The 27016-nt window shown below is 42.0% G+C and overlaps 2 long non-coding RNA genes across 2 annotated transcripts; both read right to left on the bottom strand.

Annotated features, from left to right (window-relative positions):
* Positions 1-5847: 5847 nt before the first annotated feature.
* Positions 5848-15325, bottom strand: LOC115182232 (uncharacterized). Its single transcript, XR_003873684.1, has 2 exons — positions 15288-15325; positions 5848-6963 (listed from the first exon to the last, which is right to left on the bottom strand). It is a non-coding gene; the product is annotated as an uncharacterized LOC115182232 (long non-coding RNA).
* A 2604-nt stretch (positions 15326-17929) lies between these two features.
* On the bottom strand, positions 17930-27016 carry LOC115182235 (uncharacterized). Its single transcript, XR_003873686.1, has 2 exons — positions 26977-27016; positions 17930-18499 (listed from the first exon to the last, which is right to left on the bottom strand). It is a non-coding gene; the product is annotated as an uncharacterized LOC115182235 (long non-coding RNA).

The following is a 27016-nucleotide window of genomic DNA, read 5'->3' as shown; positions in this document are numbered from 1 at the left end:
GACTTTACCCCAGTCCTCAGCAGTCCAATCCCTGGACCTTTTGCAGAATATCAGTCTGTCCCTGATGTTTTTCCTGGAGAGAAGTGGCTTCTTTGCTGCCCTTCTTGACACCAGGCCATCCTCCAAAAGTCTTCGCCTCACTGTGCGTGCAGATGCACTCACACCTGCCTGCTGCCATTCCTGAGCAAGCTCTGTACTGGTGGTGCCCCGATCTCGCAGCTGAATAAACTTTAGGAGACAGTCCTGGCGCTTGCTGGACTTTCTTGGGCGCCCTGAAGCCTTCTTCACAACAATTGAACCGCTCTCCTTGAAGTTCTTGATGATCCGTTATATGGTTGATTTAGGTGCAATCTTACTGGCAGCAATATTATTGCCTGTGAAGCCCTGTTTGTGCAAAGCAATGATGACGGCACGTGTTTCCTTGCAGGTAGGTAACTATGGTTGACAGAGGAAGAACAATGATTCCAAGCACCACCCTCCTTTTGAAGCTTCCAGTCTGTTATTTGAACTCAATCAGCATGACAGAGTGATCTCCAGCCTTGTCCTCGTCAACACTCACAACTGTGTTAATGAGACATGATGTCAGCTGATCACTGACATGATGTCAGCTGGTCCTTTTGTGGCAGGGCTGAAATGCAGTGGAAATGTTTTGGGGGGATTCAGTTAATTTGCATGGCAAAGAGGGTCTTTGCAATTATTTGCAATTCTGCTGATCACTCTTCATCACATTCTGGAGTATATGCAAATTGCCATCATACAAACTGAGGCAGCAGGCTTTGTGAAAATTAATATTTGTGTCATTCTGAAAACTTTTGGCCACGACTGTACATTTCAATGAAACATGGTGAAGCCCCAAAATTGCCCTCCCTGGAAGCCTGTGTTTCAGACATGAGGAAGTGGATGGCAGAATTAAAAAAAAACTCAAACAAAACAGAGATGCTAGTTCTAGGTCCCAAGAAACAAAGAGCTCTTGTCATTCCTAGGTTAGACTGCTGCAACGCTCTACTCTCTGGCTACCCGGATAAAGCACTAAATAAACTTCAGTTAGTGCTAAACAAGGCTGCTAGAATCTTGACTAGAACCAAATAATTTGATTATATTACTCCAGTGCTCTAGCCTCTCTACTTACTGTAAAGGCTAGGGCTGATTTCAAGGTTTTACTGCTAACCTACAAATCATTACATGGGCATGCTCCTACCTATCCTACCTATCTCTCCGATTTGGTCCTGCCGTACATACCTACATGTACGCTACGGACACAAGACGCAGGCCTCCTTATTGTCCCTAGAATTTCTAAGCAAACAGCTGGAGGCAGGGTTTTCTCCTATACTATAGAGCTACATTTTTATGGAACGGTCTGCCTATCCATGTGAGAGACGCAGACTCATTCTCTACCTTCAGTAAGTCTTTGTTGAAGATTCGTCTCTTCAGTAGGTCCTATGATTGAGTGTAGTCTGGCCCGGGATGTGAAGGTGAACGAAAAGGCACTAGAGCAACAAACCTCACTTGCTGTCTCTGCCTGGCTGGTTCTCCTCTCTCCACCGGGATTCTCTGCCTCTAACCCTATTACAGGGGCTGAGTCACTGGCTTACTGGTGTTCTTCCATCCCGTCCCTAGGAGGGGTGCGTCACTTGAGTGGGTTGAGTCATGATCTTCCTGTCCGGGTTTAGCGACCCCCTCGAGTTCGTGCCGTGGGGGAGATCTTCGTGGGCTATACTCAGCCTTGTTTCAGGGTAGTAAGTTGGTGGTTTGAAGATATCCCTCCAGTAGTGTGGGGGCTGTGCTTTGGCAAAGTGGGTGGGGTTATATCCTGCCTGGTTGGCCCTGTCTGGGGGTATTGTCAGACGGGGCCACAGTGTCTCCCGACCCCTCCTGTCTCAACCTCCAGTATTTACGCTGCAATAGTTTTTGTGTCATGGGACAAGGGTCAGTCTGTTATGTCTGGAGTATTTCTCCTGTCTTATCCAGTGTCCTGTGTGAATTTAAGAATGCTCCCTCTAATTCTCTTTCTCTCCCTCCCCTCCCGGAGGACCTGAGCCCTGGGACCAGGCTTCAGGACTACCTGGCCTGATGACACCTTGCTGTCCCCAGTCCACCTGGTCGTGCTGCTGCTCCAGTTTCAACTGTTCTGCCTGCGGCTATGGAACCCTGACCTGTTCACCGTACGTGCTACCTTGTCCCGGACCTGCTGTTTTCAACTTTCTCTCTCTACCGCACCTACTGTCTCTAACTCTGAATGTTCGGCCAACTGACATTTACTCCTGAGGTGCTGACCTGTTGCACCCACTGTGATTATTATTATTATTTGACCCTGCTCGTCATCTATGAATGTTTGAACATCTTGGCCATGTTCTGTTATAATCTCAACCCGGCACAGCCAGAAGAGGACTGGCCACCACTCAGAGCCTGGTTCCTCTCTAGGTTTCTTCCTAGGTTCTGGCCTTTCTAGGGAGTTTTTCCTAGCCCCCGTGCTTCTACACCTGCATTGCTTGCCGTTTGGGGTTTTAGGCTGGGTTTCTGTATAGCACTTTGTGACATCGGTTGATGTAAAAAGGGCTTTATAAATACATTTGATTGATTAATTCAGCACGTCAACACTTTATTTTTCACTTATATAAGCCATAAAATGTGTGTTCTCCCTACTTCCACTCACGCTAAAACCAGCACTGCAGCTGCAATGAATGAGTATAGCAAAGTGTAACGACAAGCATTGTTGTTATTATCGGCTTGTGTCTTTTTTAATATCAAGGAATATTTCACTTTTTCTGGTCATAGCGGTAACAACATGAATTGGTGCATGAGGCAGAAATAATGCATCAGAGTTTCTCCATCAGCTGGAAGACTGTGTCCCCTTTTTCTCAGGAGAGGGAAGGAGGGCAGAGGGATGGTGAGTCGGGTGAGATGCAGCCTCACCGCTGCTCCCTTCCTCCCCTCAGACTGACCTTTAGATGCCATCAGTCCAGTAATAATTTAAAAAAAGAAAATGATAAAAGCTGTCAAGTAATACAACAAATGATCAGTGTGATCATATACCTCAAATTTCAAAATATAACTTCAAAATGGTCTGAGAAGAACAACATTGGCAGGACAATTCAAGCAGAGCCAATACGCAGGGTCAATGTATTGGGTATATATCCCACTACACAAACCTCATTGTTACAGAACTGTTTTTAATTGGTTAATGTTACATAGGCTTACGTTTTTTTTTAAGTCATGTTTAAAAACAACATCTGAGTGGTAGGTCTCGGCTTGCATTTTGACTCAGGAAAGTGAGGTTGGTGACCACTGTGCTAAGGAAATGACCTTGATAACAGCATTTTCAGGAAGTTTAATGCAACAACAATATATATCTTCTTTTTTTTTTTTTTTTACAAAAAGCAATCTATTAGTGTGGTTTTTGAACACTATAAATTTGCTTGCATCATAGCTGTACTTTTAGATTATGGTTTGACGCGGCTTGTTTGCCATTAGCCAATCAACGTTTCTCAACGAGTTCAAAGCACGTGAAAGCGTCCAACTCGTTACTCGTGATCCAAAAGGTTGGTAACCACTGCATTAGCTGATCAATGTATCCTGTTGGTGGCTAATTGACTGACAAGTCACGTTAGCTAGCTAGATAACCTATAGCTAGCCAACTTGAACCTGCCAGTCGGTGACGGATTGCTAAAATCAACATTCGCTAGAACAGTTTAAACTAATTTGATTAACTTACAATGTCTGCAATACCTGACGCGTGGGTGGAGTTATATGGATGGGATGCGTGAATACAAAGTACACTATATATACAACAGTACTTGTAAACCCCTTCAAATTAGTTGATTCAGCTATTTCAGCCATACCCGTTGCTGACAGGTTTATAAAATTGAGCACACAGCCATGATATTTCCATAGACAAACATTGGCAATAGAATGGCCTTATTGAAGAGGTCAGTGACTTTCAACGTGGCACCATCATAGGATGCCAACAAGTTAGTTTGTCAAATTTCTGCCCTTCTAGAGCTTCCCCGGTCAACTATACGTGCTGTTATTGTGAAGTGGAAACCTCTAGGAGCAACAACGGCTCAGCCGCGAAATGGTAGGCCACACAAGCTCACAGAACAGGACCACTGAGTGCTGAACCGCATAGCGCGCAAAAATCGTCTGTCCTCGGTTGCAACACTCACTACCGAGTTCCAAACTGCCTCTGGAAGCAACGTCAGCACAAGAACTGGTCATAGGGAGCTTCATGAAATGGGTTTCCATGGCTGAGCAGCTGCTCACAAGCCTAAGATCACCATGCGCAATGCCAAGCGTCGGCTGGAGTGGTGTAAAGCTCGCCACCATTGGACTCTGGAGCAGGGGAAATTAGTTCTCTGGAGAGATGAATCACGCTTCACCATCTGGCAGTCTGACAGGAGAATCTGGTTTTGGCAGATGCCAGGAGAACACTACCTGCCCCAATGCATAGTGCCATCTGTAAAGTTTGGAGGAGGAATAATGGTCTGGGGCTGTTTTCCATGGTTCAGGTCCCTTAGTTCCAGTTAAGGGAAATGTTAATGCTACAGCATACAATGACATTCTAGACGATTCTGTGCTTCCAACTTTGTGGCAACAGTTTGGGGAAGGCCCTTTCCTGTTTCAGCATGACAATGCCTGTGCACAAAGCGAGGTCCATCCAGGAATGGTTTGTCGAGATCGGTGTGGAAGAACTTGACTGGCCTGCACAGACCCCTGACCTCAACCCCATTGAACACCTTTGGGATGAATTGGAACGCCGACTGCGTGCCAGGCCTAATCACCCAACATCAGTGCCTGACTTCACTAATGCTCTTGTGGCTGAATGGAAGCAAGTCCCCGCAGCAATGTTCCAACATCTAGTGGAAAGCCTTCCCAGAAGAGTGGAGGCTGTTATAGCAGCAAAGGGGGTACCAATTCCATATTAATACCCATGATTTTGGAGTGAGATGGTTCAACAAGCAGGTGTCCATATACTTTTGGTCATGTAGTGTAAGTAGTTGTTGTTGTTTAGCTTGGATTTGTATTGTGGTGGAAATTGAACTTAAATCTAATTTAATTTGTATACATATCAAATGGACTACAACAGAGAACAGGATTTTTTATTTTACCTTTAGGATGAATGTATGCATATCAAAAAAGACAGTCGTGAAGAGGGCACGACAAAACCTATTCCCCCTCAGGAGACTGAAAAGATTTGGCATGGGTCCTCAGAACCTAAAAAGGTTCTACAGCTGCACCATCGAGAACATCCTGACTGGTTGCATCACCGCCTGGTATGGCAACTGCTCAGCATCTGACCGCAAGGCACTACAGAGGGTAGTGCGTACGGCCCAGTACATCACCGGGCCAAGCTTCCTGCCATCCAGGACCTCTATACCAGGCGGTGTCAGAAGAAGGCCCTAAAAATTGTCAAAGACTCCAGCCACCCTAATCATAGACTGTTCTCTCTGCTACCGCACGGCAAGCGGTACTGGAGTGCAAAGTCTAGGTCCAAGAGGCTTCTAAACAGCTTCTACCCCCAAGCCATATGACTCCTGAACATCTAATCAAAATGCTACCCAGACTATTTGCATTGCCCCCCATCCTCCTTTACACCGCTGCTATTCTCTGTTGTTATCATCTATGCATAGTCATTTTAATAACCCTACCTACATGTACATATTACCTCAACTAACCGGTGCCCCCGCACATTGACCCTGTACCGGTACCCCCCTGTATATAGTCTCGCTATTATTATTTTACTGCTGCTCTTTAATTACTTGTCACTTTTATTTCTTATTCATATATTTTTTAAGTGCATTGTTGGTTAGGGGCTCGTAAATAAGCATTTCACCTGTTGTATTCGGCACATTTTGATTTGATTTGAAATTGGACAAAGCTTTGCCATAACTGTTTGCTGGAAGCCAGTTCTTTCTGTGAGGTCGAACAACCTAAATTCCCAACACTCCCATAACTAGGCCTTATTAGACTTATTCCTTTCTGTAGTCTGGCTGTAAACTGTCAATGATTCAGAGTTTAAAGGTGAAGATATAATTTTTTTTATAACATATTCTTCACTCTTTAAATTATTCTGGAGAGTGTGACAACAAAGTACTGGGAAAATTACTTTTAAAAGTCTAATTGCCAGCTGTCAAGCGCGCTTCGCTTCTATTAGAACCTCAGCCATAATAAGCTTTAACCAAGTTCATTTCATGGCATAAACAAAAACACAAAATCTCACATTCTTAGCTTAGCATTTATCTTAGCATTTAGCTTAGTACTTTAACTTAGAAACTAGCCTCTCAACTCTCTCATGTGATTTCAAGGCCGCTAACCGGGGAAATGTCATTGAACAATGAGAGCAATGGAAAATCTTCTGTCCAGTGTGAGTTCTCTCATGTGATTTCAGGTGTCCTTCCCAGTTAAAAGTCTTTCCGCATTGAGAGCAGTGGTAAGGCTTCTCTCCTGTATGTGAAGATTTTTCTCCTGTGTGTGACGGCTCCTCTCCTGTATTTGAAGGTTTTTCTCCTGTGTGTATTCTTTGATGATGTTTCAGGCTCTGTAACCACGTAAAAAACTTTCCACATTGGGAGCATTGGTGAGGCTTTTCTCCTATATGTGTTCTGTCATGTTCCTTTAGGTCCCCTGATTGGGTAAAACTCTGTCCACAGTGGAGGCAGCGGTATAGGTTTTTTCCTGTATGTATTCTCTCATGTTCTTTCAGGTTCGCTAAGCAGGTAAAATTATTTCCGCAGTGGGAGCAGTGGTAAAGCTTTTCTCCAGTGTTTGTTCTCTGGTGTAATTTTAGTTGACCTGACCGGGTAAAACTCTTTCCACACAGGGAGCATTGGTAAGGCTTTTCTCCTGTGTGTATTCTCTCATGTCTTTTCAGGCACCATAGCCATCTAAAACTCTTTCCACACTGGGAACAGTGATGCAGTCTTGTTGGATTGGACGTCTCTGGCTCTGGTTCCTCTGAGTCTGGTCCTGCCAAAAACAAACAGTTTTTATTGAAACAGAAAGACCTGAATGAAACCTCCACATTATCAAACTGTCTTCCTATGAGGTTTAATGCAGACTAAATTACTCATTAACCTGAGGTCAGTTTTACAGAACATTCCATCATTAAAAAATATCTTGGTGAGATTTAAGGAAAGATGTTGTAAGGCTTCAAATCTAATATTGTAATGTCATGTTTATAGGCTGAGCAGAGCTCTATAATAATAGATAATGTCATGTTTATAGGCTGAACAGAGCTCTATAATAATAGATAATGTCATGTTTATAGGCTGATCAGAGCTCTATAATAATAGATAATGTCATGTTTATAGGCTGATCAGAGCTCTATAATAATAGATAATGTCATGTTTATAGGCTGATCAGAGCTCTATAATAATAGATAATGTCATGTTTATAGGCTGAGCAGAGCTCTATAATAATAGATAATGTCATGTTTATAGGCTGAGCAGAGCTCTATAATAATAGATAATGTCATGTTTATAGGCTGAGCAGAGCTCTATAATAATAGATAATGTCATGTTTATAGGCTGAGCAGAGCTCTATAATAATAGATAATGTCATGTTTATAGGCTGAGCAGAGCTCTATAATAATAGATAATGTCATGTTTACAGGCTGATCAGAGCTCTATAATAATAGATAATGTCATGTTTATAGGCTGAGCAGAGCTCTATAATAATAGATAATGTCATGTTTATAGGCTGAGCAGAGCTCTATAATAATAGATAATGTCATGTTTATAGGCTGAGCAGAGCTCTATAATAATAGATAATGTCATGTTTATAGGCTGATCAGAGCTCTATAATAATAGATAATGTCATGTTTATAGGCTGAGCAGAGCTCTATAATAATAGATAATGTCATGTTTATAGGCTGATCAGAGCTCTATAATAATAGATAATGTCATGTTTATAGGCTGAGCAGAGCTCTATAATAATAGATAATGTCATGTTTATAGGCTGAGCAGAGCTCTATAATAATAGATAATGTCATGTTTATAGGCTGAGCAGAGCTCTATAATAATAGATAATGTCATGTTTATAGGCTGATCAGAGCTCTATAATAATAGATAATGTCATGTTTATAGGCTGAGCAGAGCTCTATAATAATAGATAATGTCATGTTTACAGAATGTGCAGAGCTCTATAATAATAGATAATGTCATGTTTTTAGGCTGAGCAGAGCTCTATAATAATAGATAATGTCATGTTTATAGGCTGAGCAGAGCTCTATAATAATAGATAATGTCATGTTTTTAGGCTGAGCAGAGCTCTATAATAATAGATAATGTCATGTTTATAGGCTGAGCAGAGCTCTATAATAATAGATAATGTCATGTTTATAGGCTGAGCAGAGCTCTATAATAATAGATAATGTCATGTATTTAGGCTGAGCAGAGCTCTATAATAATAGATAGTGTCATGTTTATAGGCTGAGCAGAGCTCTATAATAATAGATAATGTCATGTTTATAGGCTGAGCAGAGCTCTATAATAATAGATAATGTCATGTTTTTAGGCTGAGCAGAGCTCTATAATAATAGATAATGTCATGTTTATAGGCTGAGCAGAGCTCTATAATAATAGATAATGTCATGTTTTTAGGCTGAGCAGAGCTCTATAATAATAGATAATGTCATGTTTATAGGCTGAGCAGAGCTCTATAATAATAGATAATGTCATGTTTATAGGCTGAGCAGAGCTCTATAATAATAGATAATGTCATGTTTATAGGCTGAGCAGAGCTCTATAATAATAGATAATGTCATGTTTATAGGCTGATCAGAGCTCTATAATAATAGATAATGTCATGTTTATAGGCTGAGCAGAGCTCTATAATAATAGATAATGTCATGTTTATAGGCTGATCAGAGCTCTATAATAATAGATAATGTCATGTTTATAGGCTGAGCAGAGCTCTATAATAATAGATAATGTCATGTATTTAATCTGAGCAGAGCTCTATATTAATAGTTAGGAATAACTATCGGTCAACATCATAGGTTTCATTGGATCCATAGTTAAAAACTTCTTAGGCATAGCCCCCTTTTTTCAATTTTCGCCTAGAATGACATACCCAAATCTAACTGCCTGTAGCTCAGGCCCTGAAACAAGGATATGCATATTCTTGGTACCATTTGAAAGGAAACACTTTGAATTTTGTGGAAATGTGAATGTAGGAGAATATAACACAATAGATCTGGTAGAAGAAAATGCAAAGAAAACAACTTTTTTTCTACCACCATCTTTGAAATGCAACAGAAAGGTCCCACATCAAGCCATCACTCTGGTTGTAATTCAGATGGTGTCCGCGAGATGGCAGCAGTGCATGTGCAAAGTTTCAAACGGATAACTTGAAGTATGAGCAAACTAAATGACATTTAGTGTGAAGTCACCCAGGTACATTTGGGCAAATCGTGAAGGAGACATTTGCATTCATATTACATTTTTCTGAATATCGTCAAATCTGTATACTTGGACTTTGATTTAGCTTTTTCAGTATTAGTAGCCATATTATAAGTTCAACATTTGCAAAACAACCAGTTTTCATAACTTAAAAACTCTGAATATTCTTAGAATTCCTGCCCAAAAGGAAAAGGCATGCTGTCGCACAAGGTTAGCAGCTACATTTTGCGACAGATACAGGGTTTCCGGACACTCCCGTAAAGCCCATCTCATTGGCTATCTAGCTAACCTTGTTTGACCCCGATTGGTGCTTATTTGACAAAGTTAGAGTCGATCAAGTGAAGACCGCCCGTGTCATCGGCTTGCCATGAAGGTGTTGCTCTCTGACCAAATTTGGTGTTCTATGGGATATACTACACCCCTAATGAAATAGTGAAGTCTGGTTACGTTCTAGGATCTCTGAGGAATACATACGAACGTGATTTGACTGGTTGAAACAACGTTTAGAGTTAGATTTTCACAAGATTCCTTTCTTTGCAAATTGAACAAGTGGAAATACAAAATCAATCGTGCATGCTATATGGACCATTTTAGGATATGAAAAATGATTTTATCTAACAAAACGACACTTAATGTTATCTCTGGGACCCTTTGGATGATAAATCAGAGCAAGATTTCAGAATGTAAGAACACATTTCACCTTCAGAGGTGAATTTATCAAACCTATCGCGGTGAAAAAAGTGTTTTGTTGTTAGGAGCTCTCCTCAAATAATAGCATGGCATTTTTCGCAGTAATAGCTACTGTAAATTGGGCAGTGCAGTTATATTAACAAGAATTTAAGCTTTCAGCCAATATAAGACACTTATATGTACCAACATTTGTTGTTTCTCTAAAATCTGCGATTGTGACAAGGCACTGCATGATTTACAACTGTCCCGTTGACGGGACGCCTATCCCCTAACGCTTTGTGTTTACAAAGCATGTGACAAATAAAATGTGATTTGTTGGTGGTCCACTCTTTGATGGAATAGACCAGGGGTATGCAACCCTGTTTCCACACCTGACCAAATGAGCTAATTGATCAGTTCAATGATTGCCTATATTCAACACACCTGGTCTTCCAGGTCGGTTAAATCAAAAACATGGTCTAGACATTTTACAGCAGGGCTCTCCATGACAACGGGTTACCTACCCCTGGTCTAGACATTTTACAGCAGGGCTCTCCATGACAACGGGTTACCTACCCATGGTCTAGACATTTTACAGCAGGGCTCTCCATGACAACGGGTTACCTACCCGTGGTCTAGACATTTTGCAGCAGGGCTCTCCATGACAACGGGTTACCTACCCCTGGTCTAGACATTTTACAGCAGGGCTCTCCATGACAACGGGTTACCTACCCATGGTCTAGACATTTTACAGCAGGGCTCTCCATGACAACGGGTTACCTACCCGTGGTCTAGACATTTTGCAGCAGGGCTCTCCATGACAACGGGTTACCTACCCCTGGTCTAGACATTTTACAGCAGGGCTCTCCATGACAACGGGTTACCTACCCCTGGTCTAGACATTTTAGAGCAGGGCTCTCCATGACAACGGGTTACCTACCCATGGTCTAGACATTTTACAGCAGGGCTCTCCATGACAACGGGTTACCTACCCCTGGTCTAGACATTTTACAGCAGGGCTCTCCATGACAACGGGTTACCTACCCCTGGTCTAGACATTTTACAGCAGGGCTCTCCATGACAACGGGTTACCTACCCATGGTACAGACATTTTATAGCAGGACTCTCCAACCCTGTTACTGGAGAACTACAGTCCTGTAGGTTTTCACTCCAACCTTAATCTAGCTCACCTGATTGTAACAATTACCTGGTTGATCAGGTTAGTTACAACTGGGACAGTAGTAGCTGTAATTAGCTGGTTGATCAGGTTAGTTACAACTGGGACAGTAGTAACTGTAATTAGCTGGTTGATCAGGTTAGTTACAACTGGGACAGTAGTAGCTGTAATTAGCTGGTTGATCAGGTTAGTTACAACTGGGACAGTAGTAACTGTAATTAGCTGGTTGATCAGGTTAGTTACAACTGGGACAGTAGTAACTGTAATTAGCTGGTTGATCAGGTTAGTTACAACTGGGACAGTAGGAGCTGTAATTAGCTGGTTGATCAGGTTAGTTACAACTGGGACAGTAGTAACTGTAATTAGCTGGTTGATCAGGTTAGTTACAACTGGGACAGTAGTAACTGTAATTAGCTGGTTGATCAGGTTAGTTACAACTGGGACAGTAGTAACTGTAATTAGCTGGTTGATCAGGTTAGTTACAACTGGGACAGTAGGAGCTGTAATTAGCTGGTTGATCAGGTTAGTTACAACTGGGACAGTAGTAGCTGTAATTAGCTGGTTGATCAGGTTAGTTTACAACTGGGACAGTAGGAGCTGTAATTAGCTGGTTGATCAGGTTAGTTACAACTGGGACAGTAGTAACTGTAATTAGCTGGTTGATCAGGTTAGTTACAACTGGGACAGTAAGAGCTGTAATTAGCTGGTTGATCAGGTTAGTTACAACTGGGACAGTAGTAACTGTAATTAGCTGGTTGATCAGTTTAGTTACAACTGGGACAGTAGTAACTGTAATTAGCTGGTTGATCAGGTTAGTTACAACTGGGACAGTAGTAGCTGTAATTAGCAGGTTGATCAGGTTAGTTACAACTGGGACAGTAGGAGCTGTAATTAGCTGGTTGATCAGGTTAGTTACAACTGGGACAGTAGGAGCTGTAATTAGCTGGTTGATCAGGTTAGTTACAACTGGGACAGTAGTAACTGTAATTAGCTGGTTGATCAGGTTAGTTACAACTGGGACAGTAGTAACTGTAATTAGCTGGTTGATCAGGTTAGTTACAACTGGGACAGTAGTAGCTGTAATTAGCTGGTTGATCAGGTTAGTTACAACTGGGACAGTAGTAACTGTAATTAGCTGGTTGATCAGGTTAGTTACAACTGGGACAGTAGTAGCTGTAATTAGCTGGTTGATCAGGTTAGTTACAACTGGGACAGTAACATAATCACTAGTTAACTACACATGGTTGATGATATTACTAGTTTAACTAGCTTGTCCTGCGTTGCAAATAATCAATGCGGTGCCTGATAATTTATCATCAAATCACAGCCTACTTCGCCAAATGGGTGATGATTTAACAAGCGCATTCACAAAAAAGCACTGTCGTTGCACCAATGTACCTAACCATAAACATCAATGCCTTAAAATCAATACACAAGTATATTTTTTTAAACCTGCATATTAAGTTAAAAGAAATGAAATTCATGTTAGCAGTCAATATTAACTAGGGAAATTGTGTCACTTCTCTTGCGTTCAGTGCAAGCAGAGTCAGGGTATATGCAGCAGTTTTTACCGCCTGGCTCGTTGCGAACTGTGAAGATTATTTCTTCCTAACAAAGATCGTAATTAATTTGCCAGAACTTTACATAATTATGACATAACATTGAAGGTTGTGTAATGTAATAGCAATATTTAGACTTATGGATGCCACCCGTTAGATAAAATACGGAACGGTTCCGTATTTCACTGAAAGAATAAACGTTTTGTTTTTGAAATGATAGTTTCCGGATTTGACCATATTAATGACCTAAGGCTCGTATTTCTGTGTGTTTATTATATTATAATGAAGTCTATGATTTGATATTTGATAGAGCAGTCTGACTGAGCGGTGGTAGGCAGCAGCAGGCTCGTAAGCATTCATTCAAACCAGCACTTTCCTGCGTTTGCCAGCAGCTCTTCGCAATGCTTGAAGCACAGCGCTGTTTGTGACTTCAAGCCTATCAACTACCGAGATTAGGCTGGCAATACTATAGCGCCTATAAGAACATCCAATAGTCAAAGGTATATGAAATACAAATGGTATAGAGAGAAATAGTCCTATAATTCCTATAATAACTACAACCTAAAACTTCTTACCTGGGAATATTGAAGACTCATGTTAAAAGGAACCACCAGCTTTCATATGTTCTCATGTTCTGAGCAAGGAACTTAAACGGTAGCTTTTTTACATGACACATATTGCACTTTTACTTTCTTCTCCAACACTGTGTTTTTGCATTATTTAAACCAAACATGTTTCATTATTTATTTGAGGCTATATAGATTTTTATTTTTTTATTATATTAAGTTAAGTGTTCATTCAGTATTGTTGTAATTGTCATTATTACAAATATATATATATATAAAAAAATCGATATTGGCTTTTTTTGGTCCTCCAATATTAGGTATTGTTTAGATCTCTGTAATATGGATATCTTTCATACAGGGTTGTAGCACAATACGTTCAGGAGAGAGTGCTTCCACTACACTGAGTCACTATAAGTCCAGACTTGTAAAAATGTCACTTCTTTAATGCATTTATTCCATTCCTCGTACCTAATGTTTCTCCTGTCTAATTGCGTGTTTTGTTTGCTAAAAATCCATAGTTTTTAATCAAACACATTTTATGTGACGTCTTTCCATTGTTGTCCAATGAAGTAGGAAGTAAGGACTTCAAGCGTGCTCTACCACTCGATATTTTATAAATATCCATTCTTTAACACCTACTGTGTACCTGTGCTTGTCCTGATTGTTACACAGTTGGCAGTTGGATTCTACTGTGTACCTGTGCTTGTCCTGATTGTTACACAGTTGGCAGTTGGATTCTACTGTGTACCTGTGCTTGTCCTGATTGTTACACAGTTGGCAGTTGGATTCTACTGTGTACCTGTGCTTGTCCTGATTGTTACACAGTTGGCAGTTGGAATCCATGATTTTTTATTCTATGCATCCCTTGCCAAAACAAATCTGCAGTGCAATGACGGGCTGCTCCTTCTCCGTTAAGAAACAACGACCCCTTGGCAGAGGTCGCATTTAAATAGTACTTTTATTAAAAGCTACGGATTTCAGAAAACAAAAGAAAGGCACGCAATTTACAAAGGACAAACATAGGTACAAGGAATTAAAGAACTGACATATAGTGACTGGACTTATAGTGACTCGATGTTGTGGTGGAACCTTATTCTGGACTCATTAAGCTAGAACCCTGTATGGAAGACAGAAATAAGAATGAATAGGCGTCTGTATTCAAGTCAATGATGGCATAATGCAGGGTTTCCCACACTGTCCTCAGAACCCCAAGTGGTGCACGTTTTGTTTTCTCCCCCCTAGCACTACACAGCTAATTCAAATCAACTAATCAGCAAACATTGAATCAGCTGTGTAGTGTTAGGGGCAAAAAAACAAAACGTGTACCCCGTGTACCAAGGCCCAAGTTTGGGGAACTCTGGCAGAATGGGTGGAGTGGCAGCCATTTTGAGTGTACCCATGCCAGGAAGTAAAACTAGGAAGTGTACCCTTCAATCTGTGCTGTGATTTGTTGAGTAAACTCAACTGACATTACAAAAAAATTACATTCCATTGCATGAGCCACATCAGTTAAATGAACATACTACATTACCATGGCAATCCAGCATCAGTTGATAGAACATTCCAAAACACCATGGAAATGATTGCATCACAATACAAGGCAGACATTGTGAGTGTACCTATGCGTTTACCAGTCAATTGCCAGGGTTGGACCTTCCAAGCCCGTTCTATTCATTGTATTTCTATGGTCTGGTATTACAGTGATCTAAACTAGAGACGGAGTTGGAGCCAACAACCTACAGGAGGGTGACTCTCCAGGAACAGGGTTGGAGAGCCCTGTTTCACAGCATAGTTTTAACAATTCCTACAGTACTAAACAACAAATTCCAGTGTAAAACTTCTGTAGAATGGCCCTTTAAAACCACACATGGGTTTAACAATTGCATAGTTTGTGTCCTTTTGTTAAGACATTACTCACTCATTGTGTTAATCCGATCTCCTGTCTCCTCCTCCTCCTCCTCTTTCACTCTTTCACCTGCATCCTCTTCTTCTTTCACAGTTACAGCCTCACCCTCTACTTCTCTTTTAACAGTCTCTTCTTCTTTCACAGTAACAGCCTCACCCTCTACTTCTCTTTTAACAGCCTCTTCTTCTTTCACAGTTACAGCCTCACCCTCTACTTCTCTTTTAACAGCCTCTTCTTCTTTCACAGTTACAGCCTCACCCTCTACTTCTCTTTTAACAGCCTCTTCTTCTTTCACAGTTACAGCCTCACCCTCTACTTCTCTTTTAACAGCCTCTTCTTCTTTCACAGTTACAGCCTCACCCTCTACTTCTCTTTTAACAGCCTCTTCTTCTTTCTCCTCTTCTTTACCAGGGGGAAAGTAGCTTAGTGAGCTCATGGTTGGGGATGTTAGCTAGCTAGTTAGCCTAGCACTAGGCTAATGCTGTTTTAGCTATTCAGATAGTTACCAGCAACGTAAATATGAAAGTAAAGGGGGTAACTACCTATACAACAAATGTGTAATTGCAACAAAGTGGCTATTTTACATCGAAAGCGTATACAGAGTTTAAATGTTTCGGCAATGTTGGCTAGCAAGCTACCGACGTGGCTGACTAGCTGCTGTTGTTGAGGAAGCGTCCCGTCCACTAGATTATACGTCACGCAGCAGCATCGCCTGAAAGATCGCCATCTGCTGACTGGAGTAGACAACGCAGTTAAGGAAAATATATATTTTAATTTTTTTATGTACGTTTATTTTTTTAAATGTATTTAATTAAATAATGTTATATTGAGATGTATAAAGAGAAGCATGTGTTGATTTATTAGTTTGGAATTTTAATGAGTGAGAATTTAAAACAAACTTCACACAAACTAAACATCTACATTTAAAGCAATTTCTGATTCATTCAGTCAAACAGACAGATGATATCAAAATAAGCAACTAGGTCTATAAAATAAATAAATGTACAGCACCAATCAAAAGTTTGGACACACCTACTAATTCAAGGGTTTTTCTTTATTTTTTACTATTTTCTACATTGTAGAATAATAGTGAAAACAAACTATGAAATAACACACATGGAATCATGTAGTAACCCAAAAAGTTTAAAACACATCAAAATATATTTAGATTTTAGATTCTTCAAAGTAGCCACCCTTTGCCTTGATGACAGCTTTGCACACTCTTGGCATTCTCTCAACCAGCTTCATGAGGTAGTCGCCTGGAATGCATTACAATTAACAGGTGTTCCTTGTTAAGTTAATTTGTGGAATTTATTTCCTTCTTAATCTGTTTGAGTCAATTAGGTTGTGTTGTGACAAGGCAGGGTTGGTATACAGAAGATATTTGGTAAAAGACCAAGTCATATTTGGTAAAAGACCAAAGAACTTTGAAAGTTTCTTCAAGTGCAGTCGCAAAAACCATCAAGCGCTATGATGAAACTGGCTCTCATGAGGACCGCCACAGAAAAGGAAGACCCAGAGTTACCTCTGCTGCAGAGGAGAAATTCATTAGAGTTACCAGCCTCAGAAATTGCAGCCTAAATAAATGCTTCAGAGTTCAAGGAACAGACACATCTCAACATCAATTCTTCAGAGGAGACTATGCGAATCAGGCTTCATGGTCGAATTGCTGCAAAGAAACCACAACTAAAGGACACCAATAAGAAGAAGAGACTTGCTTGGACCAAGAAACACAAGCAATGGACATTAGACCGGTGGAAATCTGTATATTGGTCTGATGAGTCCAAGTTTGAGATTTTTGGTTCCAACCGTTGTCTTTGTGAGACGCAGAGTAGGTGAATGGATGATCTCCGCATGTGTGGTTCCCACCATGAAGCATGGAGGAGGTGTGATAGTGCTTTGCTGGTGACACTGTCAGTGATTTATTTAGTGGGACTATCATTCGTTTTTCAACAGGACATTGCCCAAAACACACCTTCAGGCTGTGTAAGGGCTATTTGACCAAGAAGGAGAGTGATGGAGCGCTGCATCAGATGACCTGGCCTCCACAATCACCCGACCTCAACCCAATTGAGATGGTTTGGGATGAATTGGACGGCAGAGTGAAGGAAAAGCAGCCAACAAGTGCTCAGCATATGTGGGAACTCCTTCAAGACTGTTGGAAAATCATTCCAGGTGAAGATGGTTGAGAGAATGCAAAGCTGTCATCAACACAAAGGGTTACTTTGAAGAATCTAAAATATATTTTCATTTGTTTAACACTTTTTTTGGTTATTACATGATTCCATGTGTGTTATTTCATAGTTTTGATGTCTTCACTATTATTCTACAATGTAGAAAATAGTAAAAAATAAAGAAAAACCCTTGAATGAGTAGGTGTGTCCAAACTTTTGACTGGTACTGTAGGTGTATTGTTTGTTAAACTTTGCAATCAATGATTTTTGCTTGGCATACATTTTAAAGTGAGAAGGTGAGTCTCAGCATCACTCTGATACCGTAGAATGGCCCATAAACAAAAACACAAATTCTCAGTCAAAAACACAAGTCAGAACACAGCTTCTCTATTCTCTCATGTGATTTCAGGTCCTCTGACTGGGAAAATGTCTTTCCACAATGAGAGCAGTGGTATGTCTTCTCCTCCTGTGTATGTATTCTTTCATGCTTATTCAGATGTCTTAACCGGTTAAATCTCTTTCCACAGTGGGAGCAGTGGTAGGTCTTATCTCCTCTTGAGTGTGTCCTGTCATGTCTATTCAGGCCTCCTAACTGGGTAAAACTCTTTCCACACAGGGAGCATTGGTAGGGCTTCGCTCCTGTGTGGGTATTCTCATGCGTTTTCAGGGTCACTAACCACCTAAAACTCTTTTCACAATAGGAACAGTGGTAAGGCTTCTCTCCTGTGTGTATTCTCTCATGCATTTTCAGGGACCCTGACTTGGTAAAACTCTTTCCACATTGGGAGCAGTGGAAAGTCTTCCTCCCTTCTGTGTGTATTTTCTCATGTGTTTTCCAGTTCCCTATCCAGGTAAAACGCTTTCCACATTGGGAGCAGTGGTAAGGTTTCTCTCCTGTGTGTATTATCTCATGCGCTTTCAGGTTGCCTAACTTTGTAAAACTCTTTCCACAGAGGGAACAGTGGTGTTTTCTAGCTGGTTTAGGCATCTCTGGGTCTGGTTCCCCTGAAGGACTCTTCCCGCTGTCAGAGTGAGAGTCTGGTCTCTCTCCTGCCAAAACAAACAGAGTATTTAGATAAACAGAGACCTGAATGAAAGCTCCACATGATAACACTGTCTTCCTATTTGGTTTAATCAAGACTAGTTCCCTCAGTAACATTGCTGTTAAAAATAAACTTGGTGAGATTTTAAAAGCAAATAATATAGAGCTTCAAATCGAATCTTGCACTTATGGAATGTCATGTTTATAGGCTGAGCAGAGCTCTATCATAATGTCATGTTTATAGGCTGAGCAGAGCTCTCTAATAATAGATAATGTCATGTTTATAGGCTGAACAAAGCTCTATAATAATAGATAATGTCATGTTTATAGGCTGAGCAGAGCTCTCTAATAATAGATAATGTCATGTTTATAGGCTGAACAAAGCTCTATAATAATAGAGCTCTAAATTAAAATGTATCATTGTTAACACTTGTGCTCCCAACTTAAAAAAGTGAAGACAACATAAAATATAAGAGCACCAGGAACAAATATTAGTTTTAAATCCATTGAGATATAGCCTATAGGGCCTAGTTTTAAATCCATTGAGATATAGCTTATAGGGCCTATATGAATTATAATACAGCTACTTCTGAAGCACACATTGTTCCCCAGAAATTAATATGTAACACTGTAAATACGTGTTTATTATAAAATATTGATATTCCGGTCATTGAAATGACAAAGTCATTAGGTTTCTACATTGTGTAAACGCACTATTTTCCTATTGAGGTGCATGCACATAGAACATTGAACACGGTCTCTTCAAGAACTTCAAGTTTGTGAGTGAAGACATGTAAAAGATGGGTCATTAACTCATTGGTATGGGGCGTTTCCACGGCAACAGAGTGATGCTGAGACTACGATTTTTCACTTTAAAATGTATGTAAAACAAAAACCAAATGATTGCAAAGTTAAACAAACCATACAACTCAACTACAAAAACACATTTACTTGAAGACTAGTGCAGATACAAAGTTTGGTAACAGAATGACGTCACAAACAGTAAAATATATATCATTCTGTTATAAAACTTTGCATCTCCACTGTTCTTCAAGTAAATGTGTTTTTGTAAAATGTTCTGTGTAAAAAACGTATTTTTTAGCCCTTTTTATGCCAAATTTTGTGATTTCCAATTGGTTACAGTCTTGTTCCATCACTGCATCTCCCGTACGGACTCGGGAGAATCGAAGGACGAGAGCCGCACTGCTCTCGACCTTCTTGACACACTGCTTAACCCTTGAAGCCAGCCGCACCAACGTTTCGGAGGAAACACCGTACAGCTGGGGACCGAAGTCAGCATGCACGGTGCCCGGCCCCGCCACAAGGAGTCGCTAGAGCGCGATGGGACAAGGATATCCCCAGCCGGCCAAACCCTCCCCTAACCGGGCAACGCTGGGCCAAATTGTGTGCCGCCTCATGGGTCTCCCGATTGCAGCCGGCTGCGACACAGCCCAGGATCGAACCCGAATCTGTAGTGACGCCTCTAGCACTGCGATGCAGTGCCTTAGACCACTGCACCACCCAGGAGGCCCTGTGGACATTGTTCAAAGTAGTCCTGGTGCACAGAGCTGTATAGTGTACTTAACTTACAGTTGAAGTCAGAAGTTTACATACACTTAGGTTGGAGTCATTAAAACTCATTTTTCAACCACTCCACACATTTCTTGTTAACAAACTATAGTTTTGGCAAGTCGGTTAGGTCATCTACTTTGTGCATGACACAAGTAATTTTTCCAACAATTGTTTACAGACAGATTATTTCACTTATAATTCACTGTATCACAATTCTAGTGGGTCAGAAGTTCACATACACTAAGTTGACTGTGCCTTTAAACAGCTTGGAAAATTCCAGAAAATGATGTCATGGCTTTAGAAGCTTTTGATAGGCTAATTGACATAATTTGAGTCAATTGGAGGTGTACCTGTGGATGTATTTCAAGGCCTACCTTCAAACTCAGTGCCTCTTTGCTTGGCTTAAGGACAACAAAGTCAAGGTATTGGATTGGCCATCACAAAGCCCTGACCTCAATCCTATAGAACATTTGTGGGCAGAACTGAAAAAGCATGTGCGAGCAAGGAGGCCTACAAACCTGACTCAGTTACACCAGCTCTGTCAGGAGGAATGGGCCAAAATTCACCCAACTTATTAGTCTGTCTGGGGTTTGTCCCATCATCCCAGAAGATACACCGAGAACTACCCTGTCCCATCATACCAGAAGACAGACAGAGAACTACCCTGTCCCACCATACCAGAAGATACACAGAGAACTACCCTGTCCCACCATACCAGAAGATACACAGAGAACTACCCTGTCCCATCATACCAGAAGATACACAGAGAATTACCCTGTCCCACCATACCAGAAGATACAGAGAACTACCCTGTCCCATCATACCAGAAGATACACAGAGAACTACCCTGTCCCATCATACCAGAAGACAGACAGAGAACTACCCTGTCCCATCATACCAGAAGACAGACAGAGAACTACCCTGTCACATCATACCAGAAGACAGACAGAGAACTACCCTGTCCCATCATACCAGAAGACAGACAGAGAACTACCCTGTCCCATCATACCAGAAGACAGACAGAGAACTACCCTGTCCCATCATACCAGAAGACACACAGAGAACTACCCTGTCCCACCATACCAGAAGATACAGAAAGAACTACCCTGTCCCACCATACCAGAAGATACAGAGAACTACCCTGTCCCATCATACCAGAAGATACACAGAGAACTACCCTGTCCCATCATACCAGAAGATACAGAGAACAACCCTGTCCCACCATACCAGAAGATACAGAGAACCACCCTGTCCCATCATACCAGAAGACACAGAGAACTACCCTGTCACATCATACCAGAAGATACACAGAGAACCACCCTGTCCCACCATACCAGAAGATACAGAGAACTACCCTGTCCCATCATACCAGAAGATACAGAAAGAACTACCCTGTCCCACCATACCAGAAGATACACAGAGAACTACCCTGTCCCACCATACCAGAAGATACAGAGAACTACCCTGTCCCATCATACCAGAAGATACACAGAGAACTACCCTGTCCCATCATACCAGAAGATACACAGAGAATTACCCTGTCCCATCATACCAGAAGATACACAGATAACTACCCTGTCCCATCATACCAGAAGATACACAGAGAACTACCCTGTCCCACCATACCAGAAGACAGACAGAGAACTACCCTGTCCCATCATACCAGAAGACAGACAGAGAACTACCCTGTCCCATCATACCAGAAGATACAGAGAACTACCCTGTCCCATCATACCAGAAGATACACAGAGAACTACCCTGTCCCATCATACCAGAAGATAGAAGTGCTTTACATCAAATATACTGCTCAAAAAAATAAAGGGAACACTTAAACAACACATCCTAGATCTGAATGAAAGAAATAATTTTATTGAATACTTTTCTCTTTACATAGTTGAATGTGCTGACAACAAATTCACACAAAAATAATCAATGGAAATCCAATTTATCAACCCATGGAGGTCTGGATTTGGAGTCACACTCAAAATTAAAGTGGAAAACCACACTACAGGCTGATCCAACTTTGATGTAATGTCCTTAAAACAAGTCAAAATTAGGCTCAGTAGTGTGTGTGGCCTCCACGTGCCTGTATGACCTCCCTACAACGCCTGGGCATGCTCCTGATGAGGTGGCGGATGGTCTCCTGAGGGATCTCCTCCCAGACCTGGACTAAAGCATCCTCCAACTCCTGGACAGTCTGTGGTGTAATGTGGCGTTGGTGGATGGGGCGAGACATGATGTCCCAGATGTGCTCAATTGGATTCAGGTCTGGGGAACGGCGGGCCAGTCCATAGCATCAATGCCTTCCTCTTGCAGGAACTGCTGACACACTCCAGCCACATGAGGTCTAGCATTGTCTTGCATTAGGAGGAACCCAGGGCCAACCGCACCAGCATATGGTCTCACAAGGGGTCTGAAGATCTCATCTCGGTACCTATTGGCAGTCAGGCTACCTCTGGCGAGCACATGGAGGGCTGTGCGGCCCCCCAAAGAAATGCCACCCCACACCATGACTGACCCACCGCCAAACCGGTCATGCTGGAGGATGTTGCAGGCAGCAGAACGTTCTCCACGGCGTCTCCAGACTCTGTCACGTCTGTCACATGTGCTCAGTGTGAACCTGCTTTCATCTGTGAAGAGCACAGGGCCCCAGTGGTGAATTTGCCACTCTTGGTGTTCTCTGGCAAATGCCAAACGTCCTGCACGGTGTTGGGCTGTAAGCACAACCCCCACCTGTGGACGTCGGGCCCTCAGAACCACCCTCATGGAGTCTATTTCTGACCGTTTGAGCAGACACATGCACATTTGTGGCCTGCTGGAGGTCATTTTGCAGGGCTCTGGCAGTGCTTCTCCTGCTCCTCCTTGCACAAAGGCGGAGGTAGCGGTCCTGCTGCTGGGTTGTTGCCCTCCTACGGCCTCCTCCACGTCTCCTGATGTACTGGCCTGTCTCCTGGTAGCGCCTCCATGCTCTGGACACTACGCTGACAGACACAGCAAACCTTCTTGCCACAGCTCGCATTGATGTACCATCCTGGATGAGCTGCACTACCTGAGCCACTTGTGTGGGTTGTAGACTCCGTCTCATGCTACCACTAGAGTGAAAGCACCGCCAGCATTCAAAAGTGACCAAAACATCAGCCAGGAAGCATAGGAACTGAGAAGTGGTCTGTGGTCCCCACCTGCAGAACCACTCCTTTATTGGGGGTGTCTTGCTAATTGCCTATAATTTCCACCTGTTGTCTATTCCATTTGCACAACAGCATGTGAAATGTATTGTCAATCAGTGTTGCTTCCTAAGTGGACAGTTTGATTTCACAGAAGTGTGATTGACTTGGAGTTTCATTGTGTTGTTTAAGTGTTCCCTTTATTTTTTTGAGCAGTGTACTTTTCAGAAATCGTCTTTACTCTTGTAGGATAGAGATATAAGGTTCCATTTAAATTCCAGTCAGTTCAGGAAGTACGCTGAACTTCCTGTTCTCTTTAATGCTTTTCAAGGAGAAACATTTTGAATTTCTTTCTGAACTGACAGGAATGGAAAAGACCCCATCCTGGTATTATCCATCTAAAATAAATCATTCCAAACTATTGAATAATGTCAATATCTCCTCTGGAAAAAATATGTGTTTTAATATGAAGTGTTACCAGACCAGTGGCATGAGATTTTAGTTCAGAGGGAGTTCACTTAGCCCCCCTCTGTGACTAAACACACACACACACACACACACACACACACACACACACACACACACACACACACACACACACACACACACACACACACACACACACACACACACACACACACACACACACACACACACACACCTCTTTCTCTCTCACACACACACTCCCACCCCCTCCACAGGAAGCCCCTACCAGGCCACTATGATGTAACATCCTGTAATCGCAGCACTTTGTTTTCCCACAGTGATAATTCCTGCTTTTATAAAATGCTGAGAGAGAAAGTGTGTGTGTGCGCACGTGCGTCTGTCCATGTGTGTGTGTGCGTTTGGTGAGTGTGTGTGCGTTTGGTGAGTGTGTGCGCGTTTGGTGAGTGTGTGCACGTTTGGTGAGTGTGTGTGCGTTTGATGAGTGTGTGTGTGTTTGGTGTGTGTGTGTTTGGTGAGTGTGTGTGCATTTGGTGAGTGTGTGTGTGTTTGGTGTTTGTGTGTGCGTTTGGTGAGTGTGTGTGTGTGTGCTTAGTGTGTGTTTGGTGTGTGTGTGTGCGTTTGGTGAGTGTGTGTGCGTTTGGTGAGTGTGTGTGTGTTTGGTGTGTGTGTGTGCATTGTGTGTGTGTGTTTGGTGTGTGTGTGTGTGTGTGGTGTGTGTTGTGTGTGTGTGTGTGTTTGGTGAGTGTGTGTGTGTGTGCGTTTGGTGAGTGTGTGTGCATTTGGTGAGTGTGTGTATGTGTTTGGTGTGTGTGTGTTTGGTGTGTGTGCATTGTGTGTGTGCGTTTGGTGAGTGTGTGTGTGCGTTTGGTGAGTGTGTGCGTGCGTTTGGTGAGTGTGTGTGTGTGTTTGGTGTGTGTGTGTGTTTGGTGAGTGTGTGTGTGTTTGGTGAGTGTGTGTGTGTTTGGTGAGTGTTTAGTGAGTGTGTGTGTGTTTGGTGAGTGTGTGTGTGTTTGGAGAGTGTGTGTGTGTTTGGTGAGTGTGTGTGTGTGTTTGGTGAGTGTGTGTGTGTTTGGAGAGTGTGTGTGTTTGGTGTGTTCTCTTCCTCCCAGCAACATATTTCATGTTTAATGCTGTAGCTTTGCTTATGACATCCAGAGACAAAACAGGATACGTTTCCTTTATCTCTGGTTATTTCACCGTCTGGGTTATAGTCTGTCTGGGTTATAGTCTGTCTGGGTTATAGTCTGTCTGGGTTATAGTCTGTCTGGGTTATAGTCTGTCTGGGTTATAGTCTGTCTGGGCTATAGTCTGTCTGGGTTATAGTCTGTCTGGGTTATAGTCTGTCTGGGTTATAGTCTGTCTGGGTTATAGTCTGTCTGGGTTATAGTCTGTCTGGGCTATAGTCTGTCTGGGCTATAGTCTGTCTGGGTTATAGTCTGTCTGGGTTATAGTCTGTCTGGGTTATAGTCTGTCTGGGTTATAGTCTGTCTGGGCTATAGTCTGTCTGGGCTATAGTCTGTCTGGGTTATAGTCTGTCTGGGTTATAGTCTGTCTGGGTTATAGTCTGTCTGGGTTATAGTCTGTATGGGCTATAGTCTGTCTGGGTTATAGTCTGTCTGGGTTATAGTCTGTCTGGGTTCTAGTCTGTCTGGGCTATAGTCTGTCTGGGTTATAGTCTGTCTGGGTTATAGTCTGTCTGGGCTATAGTCTGTCTGGGCTATAGTCTGTCTGGGCTATAGTCTGTCTGGGTTATAGTCTGTCTGGGTTATAGTCTGTCTGGGTTATAGTCTGTCTGGGCTATAGTCTGTCTGGGTTATAGTCTGTCTGGGTTATAGTCTGTCTGGGTTATAGTCTGTCTGGGCTATAGTCTGTCTGGGCTATTGTCTGTCTGGGTTATAGTCTGTCTGGGTTATAGTCTGTCTGGGTTATAGTCTGTCTGGGTTATAGTCTGTCTGGGTTATAGTCTGTCTGGGCTATAGTCTGTCTGGGTTATAGTCTGTCTGGGTTATAGTCTGTCTGGGTAATAGTCTGTCTGGGTTATAGTCTGTCTGGGTTGTTATAGTCTGTCTGGGTTATAGTCTGTCTGGGCTATAGTCTGTCTGGGCTATAGTCTGTCTGGGCTATAGTCTGTCTGGGTTATAGTCTGTCTGGGTTATAGTCTGTCTGGGCTATAGTCTGTCTGGGGTTTTTTCTATTTTTGTATTTATTTATTACCCCATTTTCGTGATATCCAATTGGTAGTTACAGTCTTGTCTCATCGCTGCAACTCCCATACGGACTCGGGAGAGGCGAAGGTCGAGAGCTGTGCGCCCTCCGAAACACAACCCAACCAAGCTGCACTGCTTCTTGACACAATGCCCACTTAACCCGGAAGCCAGCCGCACCAATGTGTCAGAGGAAACACCGTACACCTGGCGACCTTGTCAGCGAGCATTGTGCCAGGTCCGCCACCTGGGCCTGAGTAACAGGCAGTTTACTTTGAGCACGCTTTTCATCCGGACGTAAAAATACTGCCCCCTAGCCCAAAGAAGTTTTAAGGACAACAAAGTCAAGGTATTGTGGTGGCCATCACAAAGCCCTGACCTCAATCCTATAGAAAATTTGTGGGCAGAACTGAAAAAGCGTGTGCGAGCAAGGAGCCCTACAAACCTGACTCAGTTACACCAGCTCTGTCAGGAGGAATGGTCCAAAATTCACTTATTGTGGGAAGCTTGTGGAAAGCTACCCGAAACGTTCGACCCAAGTTCAACAATTTAAAGGCAATGCTACCAAATACTAATTGAGTGTATGTAAACTTCTGACCCACTGGGAATGTGATGAAAGAAATAAAAGCTGAAATAAATCATTCTCTCTACTATTATTCTGACATTTCACATTCTTAAAATAAAGTGGTGATCCTAACTGACCTAAAACAGGGAATTTTTCCTAGGATTAAATGTCAGGAAGTGTGAAAAACGGAGTTTAAATATATTTGGCTAAGGTGTATGTAAACTTCTGACTTCAACTGTATAGAATATTTCAATCAGATCGGTCTGTCTTACAATATAACTGAACAACGTAGGACCTAATAAAACCATAGATTTTATAAACAAAATATGTAGATCTTTAAATCATATTTAGAGATGTTTAAAAATTGTGAAACATTTTGTTTATAAAATTACCCATTAACATTTTGTTGGTTGAGTCCCCACTCTGTAGCTTTAACAATTCCTACAGCACAACATATTCAAGTGTAGAATACCCTTTAAAAAGCACACATTAGTTCAACTGCAGAGTTTGTGCCCTTGTTTTTTAAGACTTACTGGTGTTAATCAGATCTCCGGTTTTCTCTTCTTGTTCTTC

The sequence above is a fragment of the Salmo trutta genome, unplaced genomic scaffold, assembly GCF_901001165.1.
Source record: "Salmo trutta unplaced genomic scaffold, fSalTru1.1, whole genome shotgun sequence".
Classification (NCBI taxonomy): Eukaryota; Metazoa; Chordata; class Actinopteri; order Salmoniformes; family Salmonidae; genus Salmo; species Salmo trutta.
The sequence above is the reverse complement of the archived record's forward strand: the minus strand, read 5'-3'. Positions and strand labels throughout refer to the sequence as shown.